This window comes from Crocuta crocuta, unplaced genomic scaffold, assembly GCF_008692635.1.
Source record: "Crocuta crocuta isolate KB4526 unplaced genomic scaffold, BGI_CrCroc_1.0 scaffold1, whole genome shotgun sequence".
In the NCBI taxonomy this organism is placed as follows: domain Eukaryota; kingdom Metazoa; phylum Chordata; class Mammalia; order Carnivora; family Hyaenidae; genus Crocuta; species Crocuta crocuta.
In genome coordinates this window covers 7,415,406-7,433,603 of record NW_027527930.1, presented here as the reverse complement: position 1 = coordinate 7,433,603, position 18,198 = coordinate 7,415,406, and the positions used below count along the sequence as shown (strand labels likewise).

Below are 18,198 nucleotides of genomic sequence, written 5' to 3'. Positions count from 1 at the left end.
CGGGGGGGGGTGGGGGGGGGAGGAGAGGGAAGGAGGCTCAAGCTCACGAAACATGAGATCATGACCTGAACCAAAGTTAGATGCTTAATGACTGAGCCACCCAGGCACCTTCCTTTGGCAACATTAAGAAAAATTATACAATTGTTAATAGATCAAAAAAGTATTAAAATAATAACTAATATGAAGTATCTGGTGGGTCATTTGACTGGGAAATGTATTTCATAAAAGAATCCCATGAGTAGAAGGCAAATGACTTTGAAATCTCCTAAAAGACCCATCATACAAGATTCCTTCAGGACTGATGTGGCATAACAGACTTTACCTGAGCTTCAGACTCTTCTACGGAGAGATATATGTGATATCTCCACCTGAATATCTTTTAGAAACATCAAACTCCAAAATATCTCAAATTCCCATCTTCCCCAGATCTAGTTCTCCGTCTCTATTAAATGTCCTAGTTTAACAGCAATATCATCCACTCATTTCCCCGAACTAAAAACTTAGAACTAATTCTACACTCCTCCCTCACCTGCCACATCCAATTAATCACTAAAGAGATATTTACAACGCATTTAGTCAGCAAATTAGTTGTATCTAGAACATATAAAGAAAAAATAGGAAAAGATAGACAACTGAATGAAAAATGGGAAACAGAATAGGAACTTCACAGAAAAAAAAATGTACAAGGCCTCAACACATAATATTGTTCTGCATCATAATTAATCAGGGACATCTACATTCAAATCATTTTGGGATACCATTTGACACCAGAAGTGTGGCAAAATTCTTTAAGTTGAATAAATAAGTGACAGGAAGACTGTGGAGCAATGAGGAATGCCCCTCTATTGCTGGTGAAAGAGGAAATAGCTACTGGTTTGTAGTAATATTAACTGGTTTGAAAACCGGGTAGGTATTATCTTGTAAAATTTAACATGTGCACATTCTATGCCCTAGCAATTCTACTACTATGCATACACCACAGATAAATTCTTGCATTTTACATATATTAGAGAATGTTATAGCAGCATTGTTTATAATATTAAACTATACAAAATGTTCCCTATCCTCTTGTCCACTGTCAACTAATTTTCAGGAAGGTGTTAACCAATAAAGATAAAATGTTCTCTGTTCAAAAGCACAGCACTCATTTAACAAACACCTATTGATGTGTTTGTTACATACCAAGTTACATACCTACATACCAAGTTACAAGAATGAAAATACTGTGAGCTTATAAATTACTTTCAATGACAGAGATAAGAGTAAATAAATCTGAACTGAAAAAAAATTGTGTGGACTAAAAAAACTCTAAATGTACAAAGAAAACAGAAAATTAGGGGAGCCTTTTCTGGAAAAGTGAAGGCAATCTGGAATTTGAAAGATGCATATTTATCTAATAGATAAAACAAAAAAAGTGAATTCTAGCACAAAGAATGTGATCAAAGACATAGATGTGAGACAGCACAGTGTTTTCAACCTGCAATAATGTAAATATAAAACTAGAGATATGAATATTGTGGAAAATGATGGAGACAGATAAGAGTTACATTACGAGAGCCTTTCTTTGCTAAATATGCTATCGCCATCATTGTATATTTATCAACTATATACATCTTATAAAATATACACAAAATAGAACATGGATTGCTAGACTAACTCCCAAAATACTAAGGATCGAACAAAATGAAAGTTTATTTTTTGCTCACACAAAGTTCCATGTAGCTTGGCAGTGCCTCTATGTTGACTCAAGAATACAGTCTCCCCCTATCTCAACTAAAGATTGCCATGGAAGGAAAGACAAAGACAGAAGTGGCATACTGGCTCTTAAATGCTACAGTCCACATTCCCTTGTCCTGAACAAGGTACTGCCTTCCCTAATCTATATGAGGAATGGAAACTGGAAGGGAAAGTGCACTTGTGTCTGTCAAACAAACAGGTAATTTTTAAGTTATTTTTTAATTGTTAAGACAAAAAAAAAACTCATGAAAAAATCTAGCTCAGGAAAAGAAGTCTAAACAGTTTTTAGATTATTTTCTTTAATAAATTAGATCAGAGGTGAAGAAGAATTCCTTTTCTGGGTAGACAGTTCACCAATGTCCGCCGTAAATAAAATTTCAGGTACACAGTGAACAAATGGACCATCTACGGCAGTATGGTCATGTTATAAATCTGAGGGGGAGTATCTCCTTTTTCTAGGGAAATACATGGCCCACAATGATCTATATATTGCAACATGATCTAAGAACACTGGCCTTAAGGAAAAGGGAAAAGTGATTGTAATCGTGTCCCTTAATTTTCTTTGTCATAGCATACTTAGTTAATTCACTGTTCATATCTAAAATTTGATAACATCTTTCTTGCTCCATTTCAGGGGCTGGCCAGGAACCTCAATAAAGCGGTAAGAATATGACAATAATTACTCTGGTGATTCCACACAAGTCATTAAAGCCTGCCTGCACCTGTTTTCTCATCTATATAAGTAGAAACAGAAATCCTTCAAGGGCGCCTGGGTGGCTCATTTGGTTAAGCATCCAACTCTGGCTCAGGTCATGAACTCATTGTTTAGGAGTCTGACCCCCTCATTGGGCTCTAGTGCTGACAGCTCAGAGCCTGTAGCCTGCTTTGTATTCTCTCTCTCTCTCTCTCTCTCTCTCTCTCTCTGTCCCTCCCCTGTTCTCTCTCTCTCAAAAACAAAAATTAAAAATGTTTTAAATTTAAAAAAATAGAAATCCTCCAGGAATATTACTAAATGTCATGAAAATAAATGTCAATAGTTAAAATACTATTTATAAGTGATAGAATTATGGATTATTTTTTACTTTTATTTTCCAAGTTTTCTACAAAGAACATTTTTACTGTTTCTAATGAGAAATAAAAAATTTAATCAAATGAAAACCAATTTTCAAAGACACTATGTGTGTGTGTGTGTGTTTATCTTAAAGGACTAGGATTTATGTTCTTAGTGACCTTCATGAATTTTTTCATCTTTGGGAAAGATCTGAATTAAAACAGACTCTCCCAAAATGAGGTTTATGAGAGCAGAAACTACACCTATCTAATCTGCCACTGTATGTGTGTGTAGATATATACACACACACTCACACACACTTATACATGCATACATACATACACATGTATACATACATATATCTCAGAACTTCTTTGTTCAATGATGTACTAAAACTTAATTGCTTATATTAAAAAATCATTAAACAACTACTAGATATATACTTCAGGTCACAAAAATATATCATTATTAGTCTCCCTGCTCACCCTCTTGCCTGCTACCATTTACTCTCTACACAACAGCCAATGTATTGCTTTCAAAACATAAATAAGATTATGGATACCCCTGGTTTCATCCTTCAAAAAGCATCCCATCACACTTTAAACAACACCCAAAATGTTTCATCACAATCTGTAAGGCTCTATATAACTCTCCCACCTTATTCCTACCATTCTCCCCTCAATGTTTCCATTCAGCTATACAACCTCTTATTGTTCCTCAAGCACAGCAAACACATTCCCATCTTTTCCATAGCTCATTCCTTCACTTTATTCAGGTCTCTGCTCAAATATCACCTTCTCAGAGAAGGCTTTCTTCACCAATCTATTGAAAATAGCATCACTTCTATCACTCTCAATCTCTTTACCCTCCTTTATAGCCATTATCACTGTCTGTAAATATATTACATACCTTTTCATCTGTTTATTCCATGTCCCCACAAAGGTCTATGAGAGCAGAAACTACACTTATTTGCCACTGGATCGTTGGTGACTACAAGTGTACTAGACACACAATAATGCTCAATACTCATTGAATGAATGAATAATGTACTGACATTTGCCATAGCTAGAATACGTTGAAAACTGGTATTCACTCCAAGGGCAAGACAACTTTGGAAAGATGTTAGATACTTCTTAAACCTTAGGAGAAAGTAAACTTGAAAATAAAGAGCTTACTAGTTTTGTTGAATCACCATAAAAACAAAGAAGAAACGATGACCTTCTCCCATTACAATATCCAACATGTGAACTGGCAAACTGTTTACTGGACTATGAGAGCCCCATGGATAGAGAATTAAGGTTTAAGCTGGGGCTTACATGACTTTCAAAAAGAAAATTAGTTTCAAAACTAAATTTAATGTTTTAATAGTAGCAACAGCTGTTCAGAGGAGGGGAAATTCCCCCCACCCCAAGTTTCATCCTGAAAGAGGATTCTTTCAAAATGAAAAATAACTTGTGTTATTTTCACTTGAGATAGAGAAGATCATGTTGTTTACATATTGTGCAACATTTTCCCAGGACACTCAAATCTAATTAAAGCCAGAATAGAACTGCCACCTCATTTCCTAGACTCAGATGCAAGAAACTCCCTTAGTTAACTTTAGAATGGGAAAAGGAGAGAAAAGAAATGGAGAGTTGAAAAAAGTTCAACATCAGTCTGAATTTAAAAAGAGTTATAGAACCTGCAATGCTGTTATTCCCAAAGCAGATGATCTTGGGATGTCATTTTTAGGGCTCAACAACTTCTCTAAAATAATAAGCAAAATGTATAAACATACATGTACCCATAGTTTTTTACTATATTCTCAGAGTCTACATCCTTCAAATGATTAAACTTTGTAAGTCTGTCCTAATTCATCACAGACCTTCAACAGACCACGTCAGCTTGTAGAGCATTTACTTTAGGCCACACAGATACCAACATACGTATACTTAGTATCTACGTAATTTTACATGCAAATTATACTGAAGCTACTTGGCCAGTGTGGAGATTCAAGAAACCTAAGCTCATCTCAGAGATCTGGGCTCTAAAGGAGACATTAATGGTCATTTCCCAGGTATTCCTAAAATTTGCAAGACCACAGGCCTACTGCATTAATCATAATAATAAGACACCCCCCCCTTTTTTTTTTACCTCTAGAACCACGGAAGCACAAACTTGGCTCTGTTGGTAGAAATTAAAGACCTTTAATTATATGAGGTGAAAGGGAAAGAAGCCTAGAACATTCTCAATGCAATCAAATTCAACTTAGTATTGTGTACCTATTTAACTTCAAGATCCAATGGTGCAAACAAGGACAATCAACACATAATTCTTAATTTTAATCACATTAAATGTATAATAATCTAGCTAAGGAAAGAAAGAACATATAATTCAAATGTCATCAATAACAAAAGATAAGCATACTAATACTCAGATAAGTGGTATTTGTAAATAAAACTGATCAAAAAAAATCTAGTATGTTGGAAGTGACAAATGTGTTGGATACGGTTAGAAATATGTGTTAAATCAGAGAAATTTGTAAATATCACTAAAACTCTGTAGGGACATAAATCAAAGTAACATTTTAAAAATAAAATTAAAGAATGTTTATATTATTGCAATCATGAGAATGAAATGAACAGAGATCAGAGTAATAACTTGACTAAATGGAATGAATAAAAATTAAAATCGAGACTAAACCATGAATGTGTCACTCAGCATGTACATAATAGAATTTCTCATCTTGTCAATGATAGTAAGCAAATTACACACATAGGAGTGAGTGGATGGCTCAGTCAGTTAAGCCTCCAATTCCTGATCTTGGCTCAGGTCATGATCTCATAGTTTGTGAGACTGAACTCCAAATAGGGCTCTGCACTGACAGCACAGAGGCTGCTTGAGATTCTCACTCTCCCTCTCTCTCTGCCCCTCCCCTGCATGTGTGCACTCTCTCTAATTAAATTTTTAAAAAAATTTTCACACAGCAATGAAGTCAACCATAGTAGGGGCAGAATAATATATGATCTAGCTAGCTCCACCTTAAAAGTAGTTCTGAGGAGGAGCTTGGAAAGTTCCTGTGCAATGAACAAGATTTGAGGCACACTGAAATTGTCAAGACTTTATTTGAGCATACATCAATTCAAAATGGTCAGCACCAAACCTAAGGTGGTTAGGAACACTCCAGCAACAAGAGCTGGAGAAGAGGTTTTCATAGAAAAGACATTGAGATGAATCAAGGAAATTATCTGACTGGCTATAGCTTTAACAGTTCCCTTATTTGGGAAAGCCTAGTTGTCTATCTGGGATTGGTTGGTTTTAAGTTTCATTTTCTCAGATTCAAGTGCACTGACTGTGGCTTATATTTTGGTTTGCTTGCACAGGCTTCCAAGCAACTTCAATCTAACAGCCTCTTTATTGGTTTACTTTAACAGTTCATAAACAAATCTTCAATTAGGCTAAAATCAAGTCAGGCAACAACAGATGCTGGCGAGGATACAGAGAAAGAAATCTCTTTTGCACTGCTGGTGGGAATGCAAACTGGTACAGCCACTCTGGAAAACAGTATACAGATTCCACAAAAAAATTAAAAATAGAACTAACCTACAACCAAGTAATTGCACTACTAGGCATTTATCCAAGGGACACAGGTGTGCTGTTTCAAAGGGACATATGCATCCCAATGTTTACAGAAGCACTATCAACAACAGCCAAAGTATGGAAAGAGCCAAAATGTCCATCGACGGGTGAATGGATAAAGATGATATATATATATATACATATATATATATATGTATATATATATACACACACACACACACACACACACACAATAGAGTATTACTTGCCAATCAAAAAGAATGAAATCTTACCATTTGCAACTATGTGGATGGAACTAGAGGGTATCACGCTGAGTGAAATTAGTCAGAGAAAGACAAATATCATATGACTTCACTCATGTGAGGACTGTAACATACCAAATAGATGAACATAAGGGAAGGGAAGCAAATATAATACAAAAACAGGGAGGGGGACAAAAACAAGAGACAAATATGGAGAACAGAGGGTTACTGGAGGGGTTGTGGAAGGAGGGATGGGCTAAATGGGTAAAGAGCATTAAGGGATCTACTCTTAAAATCACTGTTGCACTATGCGTGAACTAACTTGGATGTCAATTTAAAAATTAATAAAAAAGAAATCTTCAATTACAGTTATAAGGAATTATACTAAGCATACTGCTCATGAATTTAGGTCTTGTAGAGCAGTTGTATCTCCTGATGATGTATTATCAATACAAATAAAATGAAATGTATGTGGACACATGTTGTCTCATCTATTTTTGTCAATGTTCAATGATTATTCAGAAGGAATGGGAATAGGGTAAATGAGTCAACATTATAATGCTGAAGATAGTATGAAGGACTCAGGAAAGGGATAGATGACCTAGAGCTGTGGTGTATTGAAGGAAGATTTGACAAAGTAGGCAGAATTTGTAGTTGTATGCTCAAAGTAATTTAACTCCAGTGAAACTCTCTTTGAGGACCATGCAGAAGTTCAGCTTACTTGGGGGGAAGAATCACAGAATCAGTACTGTAGACATACACTATCTATGTACACATACAGACGTCTATAAATAGTTCAACATTCCTATGGCACCAATTAAGTATTATTTAGCTTGGAGAGAAAGACTAGATTGAGGGGAAAAAATACTAGAAACATTAAAATCTCAAGTCACAGACAAGACTGTATTTTAAAAACATACTTTATATTTTTTTGGAATAAACAAAAACTAAATTGGAATTATACATTTTTAGGAAATAAATGTAACTGATAAGATAGATGTCTACAAGTAACTAAGTAACTCAAAATAAAACATAATCAGGGCACCTGGATGGCTCAGTCAGTTAAGTATCCAACTTCAGCTCAGGTCATGATCTCAAGGTTCATGAGTTCAAGTCCCACATCAGACTCTGCACTGACAATGTGGAGTCTGCTTAGGATTCTCTCTCTCCCCCTACCTCATCTGTACATGCGTGAGCTCTCTCTGTATCTCTCTTTCAACATAAACTTAAAAAAAAACTTACAATCAAAGTTAAGAACAAAGAATTTTCAACAATGACATGCAAGAAACCACAAAACCTAATAACAAATACCACAAAACCAAAGAAAAAAGTAAAATAGAACAAATCCACAATGGTAGACCTCATAACACGAACTGAAAATGTTAGAGCACAACTTTCAACTGGAAACACTACCACCATTCATACCAAAAGCACACTGAATCTTGCAGTGAGTTGCAAATTTGGTTTGAAAATACATTCAATTCTATAATTTGAAAACCAGTTACAACTATCATTTTTTAAATTAAAAACTATAAAAAATAAAGCTTATAAAATCTTCATGGCTGATAGAGATTCTAAGAACATAAAATGAAAAAGATTTGGAATAAACTTTGTTGTTAATGCAATACATTAACATTTGTTTGCTACAAACATAATAGGCACTTTTGGTTTCAAAGAAAGTATATGTTTTATTCTAAATTCAAGTTTGATTTTTGTGGTACCTGAGTACAATACAAAGTGGGCTTTTAGTTCCCAAAAGCTAACTTTTGTTGCTGCTATTTACTCTATTTCATGATATGTAGATCCTCTGAATGGTAGAAAATAAGCACATTTTCAAAATAACACCATTTAATTCTGACTTGAAGTACCAGTAAGTGGTCAGATTAGAAGGGGGTTATTAGATTGTGAACCTGTATGTGTAGAAAAAGGAAAAAAATTTTACATAAGGCATGAATTAAATATATATTGCAAAGACTGAAATGTAATTTCCTCATTCTGAGAGAAGATACACAAAAGTAATTTTCATAATTCAACTTTGATTCAGATTTCAGAGATAACTTTCTGAAATTTACTTCAAATATGTTTTGCCCTAACACACATAAGCAGGTTTTGTGTGTCATTCTACTTCTCTTGACCTATATTTATAGAGGTATGTCAAGTCACTGACCACAAAGACTATCAAATGGAAACTTCAGTAACCAAACACAAGAAATACCTACTTTGCAAAAATATTTGGGAAAGTTACCAATGAATGGTTCTAGCAAGCAATAAACAAAATCAACAACCCCTAAAGAGTGGGCGAATCAGATTCCCAGAGTTATCACAATATTCAATGTCTAGCTTTTAACAACAAAATATCACAAAGCGTACAATGAAACAAGAAAATATGGTCCAATCAAAATAAAGAATTGAAAGAAAATCATTCCTGAGGAAACCCAGACACTCACTGGACTTACTAGATAAAGACATTAAGCCAACTGCATTAAGTATCCTCAAAGAGCTAAAGGAAACCATGTACAAAGAATAAAAGGAAACTGGAAAAATGTGTGAACAAAATGAGAACATCAACAGGGACACAAATTATAAAAAGTAACCAAACAGAAATTATGGCACTGGTAAGTAAAAAACTGAAATGAAAAGTTCACTAGAGGGATTCGCCAGCAGTTGCGAGCCAGCTGAAAAAAGAATCAGCAATTTGAAAACAGGACAACTGAAATGACAGAGTCTGAGGAGCAGAAAGGAAAAAAATGTGAACAGAGCCTAGAATATCATCAAATTAACCAATATACTCATAATGTAAGGCCCAGAAAGAGAATAAAAAAGAACAAAGGGAACATCTGCATAAATAATGGCAGAAAATTTCCCAAATCTGATGGACTACGTGAATCCACATATCCAAGAATCTCAATGGACTCCAAGAAGGATAAACCCAAAGAGATCCACATGGTAGTTAAATGGCCAAAACATAGAGACAGAGAATCCTGAAAGCATCAAGAGAGAAGGGGGTCCTCAACACACAAGGGATCCTCAATTACTCATTAGAAATTATGGAGATCAGAAGGAAAAGGATTACCTATTTAAGATGCTGGGGAAAAAAATCTGTCAACCAAGAAATTCTAAATCTGGCAAAACTACACTTCAAGAATGAAAGAGAGGGGCACCTGGGTGGCTTAGTCGGTTAAGCATCCGACTTTCACTTAGGTCATGATCTCGTGGTTCGTGGGTTCGAGCCCCGCATTGGGCTCTGTGCTGACTGCCAGCTCAGAGCCTGAAGCCTGTTTCAGAGTCTGTGATTCCCTCTCTCTCTGACCCTCCCCTGCTCATGCGGTCTCTCTCTCTCTCCTAGAAATAAATTAAAAAACATTAAAAAAAAAAAAAAGAATGAAAGAGAAATGAAGATAATTCAAGATAAACAAGCTAAGGGATTTCACTACCATTGGACTTGCCCTACAAAAAAATGTTAAAGGGAGTCCTTCAGGCTTAAATGAAAAGACAGTAAATTGACGGAGTATGAAGAAACGGAGAAAAATTGTAAAGGTAACTACGTAGTGAAAGAGGAGGAAGAAAAAAGGGGAAGGATGGAGACAGAAAAAGATCAAGGAGGAGGAACTGCAGCTGCCTAAGCTATAACTGCTGGAGAAAGAGCCCACAATGGTGAAGTCTTTAGGGACCACTTAACACCAGGGCTATACTGCTCTGGAAATAGGCCACATGGAGGCAACTCATGATGCAATTTTGGATATCAAGCCCAGCCAACCCTCCAGATGTCTTTGGACCCAGCCACCACTACCTGATTGCAACTGGAGAAAAATCACTAACAAACTCTGGTAGGAAAATTGGATATTAATTTGGAGATCAAGAAACTTAAATCCATAATTTGGATATTTTGATCACGCTTCTAAACATCAGGGTGCATGTATCCCTTTTAATCAGTATTTTTCTATCCTTTAAGTAAATACCTAGTAGTGATATTGCTGGATTATAGGATAATTCTATTTTTAACTTTTTGAAAAACCTCAATACTGTTTTCCACAGTGGCTACAGCAATTTATATTTTCACTAACAGTGTAAGAGGGTTCTCCCTTCTCCACATCCTAACATCTGTTTCCTGTATTGTTAATTTTAGCCATTCTGATATGTGTGAGGTGATATCTCATTATAGTTTTGGTTTGTATTTCCCCAGTAAGTGATGTTGAGTATCTTTTCATGTGAATACTAGCCACCTGTATGTCTCCTTTGCAAAAAAAATCTATTCATATCTTCTGCTTATGTTTTAACTGGATTATTTCTTTCCTGGGTGTTGAGTTTGATAAGTTCTTTATAGATTTTGGATACTAATCCTTTATCAGATATGTTATTTGCAAATATCTTCTCCCATTCCAAAGGCTGCCTTTCAGTTTCATGACAATAGCCAAATTACGGAAAGCCCAAATGTCCATAGATTGCTGAATGGATACATAAATTGTGGTATATACACATACATACATACAATGAAAGATTATCCAGCCATAAAAAAGAATGAAATCTTGCTATTTGAAACAACATGGATGGAGCCTGAGTGTATAATGCTAAGTGAAGTCAGTCAGAGAAAGACAAAGAACATATGATTTTACTCATGTGTGGAATTAAACAAAACAGATGAACACGGGGGCGGGGGGAAGAGAGGCAAATCATAAAACAGACTCAACTATAGAGAACAAACTGAGGGTTGCTGGAGGGGAAGTGGGCAGGGGGATAGGTTAAATGGATAATAGGTATTAAGGAGGGCACTGGTTGTGATGAGCACTGGGTGTTATATGTAAATAATGAATCACTCACTGTGTTCTACTCCTGAAACTAATATTACAAATATGCTAACTGGAATTATTTTTTTTTAAGTTTATTTACTTATTTTGAGAGAGAGAGAGCATGCAAGTATGAGTAGGGGAGGGGCAGAGAGAGAAGAAGAGAGAGAATCCCAAGAAAGCTCCGCACTACCAGTGCAGAGCCCAAGGTGGGGCTTGATCTCATGAACCATGACCTGAGCTGAAATCAAGAGTCAGACACTTAACCAACTGAGATACCCAGGCATCGCAACTAACTGGAACTTAAATAAAAACGTGACCACTTAAAAAAAAAGAAACTTAAATCTACTTTTTATACAATATCGAACAATAATTTATAGTTCAAAACCATCAACTATTAAATATCGATAGACTACAGGGGTGCCTAGCTGGCCCAGTCAGTAGAGCATGTAGCTTTTGATCTCAGAGTTGTGAATTCAAGCCCCATGTTGGCTGTGAAGCCTACTTATAAAAGAAAAAAAAAAAGAATATACATTACAGAAATAAACAGAAGTCAGTATTATGTAAAAATGAAAAACTTCTAAACACTTCACAGCAAAAAAAAAAAAAAAGATAAAAAGAAGGCAATGAGCCTAATAATATTAAATATAGATGGGGATATAGGGTCAATGAAACTCTCATTCACTGTTGGTGAAAGCATCAATAGTGTGTATATACACACACTATAAGAACCAGCAGTTCTACTCCTAACAGAAACATATATGCACCAAAAGTATTGAACAAAAACATTCATATATATGAATTACATATGCATACAACTGCAACATTTAGGTTAGCCCAAAATGGGAAAAAACCAAAATGTCTGTTAACTGAATGTATACCTTTGTGGGAAATCATACAATAGAATTAAAAGTAATTTAAATCAATGAACACTCCTTCATGCATGACACAGATGAATCTCACAAACATTTAGCAATAGGGATGAGACACTAAATAGAAAATACATAATGCCATTTATATAGTTCAAAAATAGGCAAACTCATTGATGGTCTATCTTTAGGGAGGAAGAGAAGTACTGTCATGCAACTGACACTTGGTGGAAATCCACTGAGCCACAATGCTGATACACTTTTCTACACATATTTTCCCCTGTATACAGGTTGTATTAGTTAGCTAGGCTGTCACTCAGAATACCACAGACTGAGTGGCTTAAGCAATAAATTTATTTTTTCACAATTATGGAGACCAGAACTCCAAGATCAAGGAGTGAACAAGGTTGGTTTCTTTGTGAAACCTCTCTCCTTGGCTTGTTGATAGCCCTCCTTTCCCTAGGTCTTCTAATGGTCTTCTCTGTATATGGCTTCATCCTAACCTGTTCCCCTAAGTCATAACGGATAAAGGGCCCCCCTAATGACCTCAATTGAACTCAATTACCTCCGTAAAGTCCCCAAACACTGTCGCATTCTGAGGTGTTGGTGGTTAGAACTTCAGTATATCAATTTTGAAAGGACACAGAATTGCCTAGAACATATGATGTACTTCAATAAAAATTATACAAGAGATGAAGGCAACAAAAAAGCAGATTTTTTAATGAAAAATGAATTAAAGCTTCCTATTCAAAATATACAAAGAACTGACATACATTTATAAAGTCAATACTCTGACTCCACTTGACAACTGATCTTGAAAAGGTAGTAGATTCAAGTATTAAGCCAACACAAACTAAACAGTCAACAAGAAACTGAAATAAGCACTGATCTCAGGTGCCAAGTCTCACATATTAAATAAACAAAATAAATACAAATGACAAAAGAAGGGAAACTGGTGCATGTACATATTGATGAGGGCATTACAAAACTAACCTAATCTTTCTGGCAAGTAATCTGTTAAAATGTTATAGAAGATGTAAAAATGTTTTAACCCTTATCTCTACACTTCCAAAAAAGGAAAATATCCTATGGAAGTAAAATCTTTCAAAAACTATTAGGGTTTTTTTTTTTTAATTACTGAAATAGAAACAACTCCAGTGAAGAGAGAGCAGACTACAAATATTAAAAAAAAAAATTTAATATAAACTATGTAAATACAAGAAAATGTTTATGTAAAATAAGATTATTTAAAGATATTGCTTAGTGACAAGGGTCAGATGTGGATATAGGTGTAAATAGGTGTATGTGTGAATCTCCTCACCTCACTCCTTTGGTTAAAACTCCTCAAAGGTTTGCTCACCACATAGAGATACACAAGGCCCTTCATCATCTGGTTGCTACTATATTTCTAGATCCTTTCTCACCACTTAATTTTATTATCACTGTACCCTTCATCCTACCAAAGTTCTTGCAATTTCCAAAATTTGGCAACCTTTTTCTCATGCCTCTTGCTCAAACTGCCTCCCCCATTCACCTTCTTCTCATAACAAATTCCAACCAGCTCTCCCTTTCACACCTAATTCAACCAGAGCTGTGACCTTCTCTGTGCCTCCAATAACTGAGTACAGTCCTTTATCATAGCACTTCTTCTACAGGGCTCACTACACTTTCTCCCCACTAAACTGGGAGCTCTTTGAGGACAGAGATTTTTGTTCACATTTGTGTCCTCGGAGTACAGAATAACAACTTGATAAACGAAATGAATGATGAATAAATGAAGAATACGAATTTTTTCTTGTAATTTACCTAAATAATGTTACTGTAAATCACTTTAAATAAATACGGATTTTTAAACAAAAATATTTTCTCCCTCTTCAGGATAATTTTTCTTCAATTCAGCAGCAGCTTAACAATTATGGCAACATGTCATCAGACTATCACAGAGCAAAAATGCTGTATTACTGCCAGCTTTTAGCCACAGCTGTCCTTTAAATGATATCCTAACATTCCTTCTCAGGATAGTTAATAGATTTAATTTAATCCTTCAGCTTTACATAAAAAATATAAACCAAGAGGACATACAGGATCAATAAAGGTAGAACTTGTTCCTTTTGGTATCTGGGAAGTGGACAGGACTTGAAACCCCCCACAAGTATGATTTGCCTGCTCATACCTTACCATACTAGAATATTTTGGAAGGAAGAAATGACTCCCTGCATTGGGGGGAAAGAGAAAAAAAGAAAAAATCAGAATGCTAAGTAGGGGCTTCTGAGACTTTCAAGAAATAAGCCCTTTTCAAGTCAGCATCCTTTAATATCAGCAATAGCTGCTGAGAGAAGGGGAAGTCCACCCTGCAAGAAATTCAAACAGGCCTGGGGATTTCATTATGAAAAGAAACTTCCTCTTTCACAAGCAAAAAGGAAGATTTATTGTCACTGTGACAGACCCTCTAAAACTATGCACGTAATTAAACAGACTACATTGATTCCATAACCAAAAAGAGAAAGGGGAAGTCCGGACACACACATGAAAACACAATCATGCCTCTGCAAGGCTCTTGAGGGTAACACGAGCATCTGGTTCCTGGGGAACGGGGACTTTTGGGGGGCAAAGCAGGTTAAAACTGTGTCCAAAGAGAAAAGTGGGATTTATCTGTTTATTTCAACTGTGCTGATAACCCTTGGCTCCTTTCCCAGGACTGTGAGATATGCCTGCAATATCCTCTCGCTGAGTTTCTGTTTCTCCTAAAAGCCCTGTCTAGCCATAAATGGCACTTCGATGGGATTTTTCTCTGTCCTTCCGCCCAGGCAGGAAAGTGTGGTTTTTCCTCAGAGCTTTCAAGACAACTTCGGAAAGGCGGCCTGGGATACAAGGGACGGCACAGGCCTGGGCTGAAGGCGACGGGCCTCAGCCTTCATTTTCTACAGCCCATCCCTGCCCGCAGGTGCTTCGTAGGGCACAGGCCCAGCCCTCCGCGGGGCCCCGGGATGAGCCCTTCCACCAGGCTTGTTAGCGGAGTAAATTAGCCCCTTCTGTGTAATAAACAAGGCGGGCCTTCCGCGGCTCCTAACTGGTCCTAGGACCTCCTTTCTCTTGTTCAAAACGCTTGTCCCTGTCACCCCAAACGGTGGTCAGAGGACCCTCCTAAGCCCCGGCTGGCAGCCTCAGCCCGACGAACCAAGCCCTTGGGAGGCCATTGGCTCCTCTGGCGTCAACCCAAGCCTCCCGCGGAAACTGCAAAACAGGCCCCGTTCCTGGCGTTCCCCAAGGAAACATGGCATCTGGAGATGAGGAGGCTGTGGGCCAGACAAGGGGCCGAGAAGAGAGAACCCGACGAGCACAACCACTACCTTTCTCTCGACGCGCTCCTCCGGCCGAATCAACACGGGAAGCGCGGGCGCGAGCTCGGTTTGTAGCCCCTCCGCTGAAAGTTCTGGAAGCAGGCTGGCTGGGCATGCGCAATGCTCGCACCTAAGCCCCTAGAGAGGTCAGGTGGTCTGGCCTCCTCCCTCCGCTCACTGAACTCCCGCGCGAAACAGGACAGGGCCACGCACGCACGCGCAGTGTCGAAACAGTCCAGGAGCCTTCGTTCACTACCGCATTCTCTCAGTCCTGTGCGCCAGGCACTGTGCTGGGACAGGGATCCTCGAAAGCCTTCCTCGTTCTTGTGGCGGAAGGAGATTGGACTATAGGATTTCTGGTAAAGGTAACGTTGTCTTCGATATCAGCACACCGTGGTGTGAGATTATCTGTAGGAATCATGAACAAGTGGCCGGGGAGATGGGCGGAGAGGGGGGCAATCAGGGAAATCTTCCCAGAGGAAATGCCATCCTGGATATCTAAGGTAAGATTACTACTAAGCTAGGAAGGCAACGCAGGTGCAGCATTCCAGGCAGGGAAGCCGCATGAGCAAAAACGGTGCGATGGGAAGAGGCATGGTCCCTTTGAAGAACCGAGGGAAGAAAGGGTGTGGGAGCAGAGTCTTGCAGAAAGAGTCCGAAAAAATGTGCAAGGGCAGACCGTACTGGGCCTTAGTATTCTAAGAAATTTTTGTCTCCTTTTTCTTTGCCAGAAAGAATGATCTCTACCTTGGTGGTACTTTGCAGTTGACAATGAATTGTCACTAACTTTAACAGCCTGTGAGGTCAGTAATAGTTTTACCAGCAGAGGAAACAGGCTTGCAGAAATTAAGTATTTTGCAGTCATTAAGTAGCAAAGCTGGGACTTAAACCCAGTTCTGTGCTATGCATGGTCACAGTCATTACCAAAATTAAGCATTACCAAGTGAATAAGCTGTAACAAAGGTCACCACAAGTTTTGTTTGAAAAGAGTTCTATGTTAATAGTCATCTAAAAATCAGGCAAAAAATGCACATCATGTTACAGAAAATCTTAGTTTATGTTCCCCATTATTCTACAGCATACATTTGCAATGGGGAGGGGATGGGGAAGGAGATTGCCCTCAAGGGAACAAAAATTGGTCCTGGGGGAACTAAAACATTTTTAGATATTACACATATTAGTGGCCCACCCAAGTTTAATCCTATCCAACAAAATCTTATTTTTTAATATCTAATTTTTCTCTTTAAGAAGTTTAATTAACATTGAGTTAATTTTAATTTAATTTTATCTCAGGAGAGACAATAACAAAAAAAAGTTAAGAAATGTTCTGAGGCCAAATGTTTATCGATTGAAGAATGGATGAAAAAATGAGGTATATATAGACAATGAAATATTATTTGGCCCTAAAAAATAATGAAATCTTGCTACTTGGCAACAACATGGATGGAGCCAGAGAGTACTACACCAAGTGAAATAAATCAGAGAAAGTATCCTATGATTTCACTCATATGTGGAATTTAAACAACAAAACAAATGAGCAAAGGGAAAAAAAGAGAGCGGCAAATCAAGAAACAGACTAACTATGGAGAACAAACTGATGGTTACCAGAAGGATGGTTACCTTTTGCGACTGGCTTATTTCACTTAGCAAAATATCAGGGTTCATCCATGTTGTAACATGTGACAAGATTTCCTTTTATAGGACAACATAATATTCTATTGTATGTATATACACTATATTTTCTTTATCCATTCACCTGTCAACAGACATTTGAGTTGCTGTGCCTCTTGGATATTGTGAATAATGCTAAGATGAACATAGGTGCGCAAATATCTTTTTGAGATCCTGTTATGGATTCCTTTGGACATATCCCCACAAGTGGGATTACTGGATCAAATGGTAATTCCATTTTTAATTTTTTAAGGAACCTCCATTTTTTTTCCCATAATGGCTACACCATTTTACATTTCCTGCAACAGTGTACAAGAGTTCCAACTTCTCTACATCCTTTCCAACACTTGTTATTTTCTGTTTTTTTATAGAGGCATCCCAATGACTATGAGGTGATATTTCACTGTGGTTTTGATTCGCGTTTCCTTAATGATTAGTGATGTTGAGCATCTTTTTATGTGCTTGGGCCATTTTTATGGGCCATTTGTATATTTTCTTTAGAGAAATGTCAAGTCTTTGCCCCGCTTTTTAAACCAGTTATTTCAGTTTTGTTGTTGTTGCATTGTAGGAGTTCCTTACATATTTGAATCTTAACTCCTTATCAGATATGTGATTTGAATTTATTCCATTGGTTCCTTTTTTACTCTATTGTTTTCTTTGATTGTGAGTTTCTAAGTTTGATGTAGTTCCATTTATCTTTTTTTTTTTAATGTTTATTTATTTTGAGAGACAGAGCATGAACGGGGGAAGGGGCAGAGAGGGAGACACAGAGTCCAAAGCAGGCTTCAGGCTTTGAGCTGTCAGCAACAGAGCCCAATGGGGGGCTCAAACCCATGAACTGTGAGATGATGACCTGAGCCAAAGTCGGATGCTTAACTGACTGAGCCACCCAGGTGCCCCATCCGTTTATTTTTTTTCAACTGA

At 37.2% G+C, this 18,198-nt stretch overlaps 1 protein-coding gene across 5 annotated transcripts in view; it reads right to left on the bottom strand.

Annotated features, from left to right (window-relative positions):
• ART3 (ADP-ribosyltransferase 3 (inactive)) overlaps window positions 1-15,755 on the bottom strand; it is a 148,057-nt gene extending 132,302 nt beyond the window's left edge. For 2 of the 5 annotated variants that reach the window (XM_077750439.1, XM_077750446.1), the window contains exon 1: window positions 15,613-15,753. The gene's annotated coding sequence lies outside the window, so the exon portion shown is untranslated. Of the gene's footprint in view, window positions 1-15,612 lie in introns of all 5 variants that reach the window. The other 3 variants (XM_077750460.1, XM_077750452.1, XM_077750431.1) reach the window with 3 other exon arrangements.
• Window positions 15,756-18,198: the final 2,443 nt, after the last annotated feature.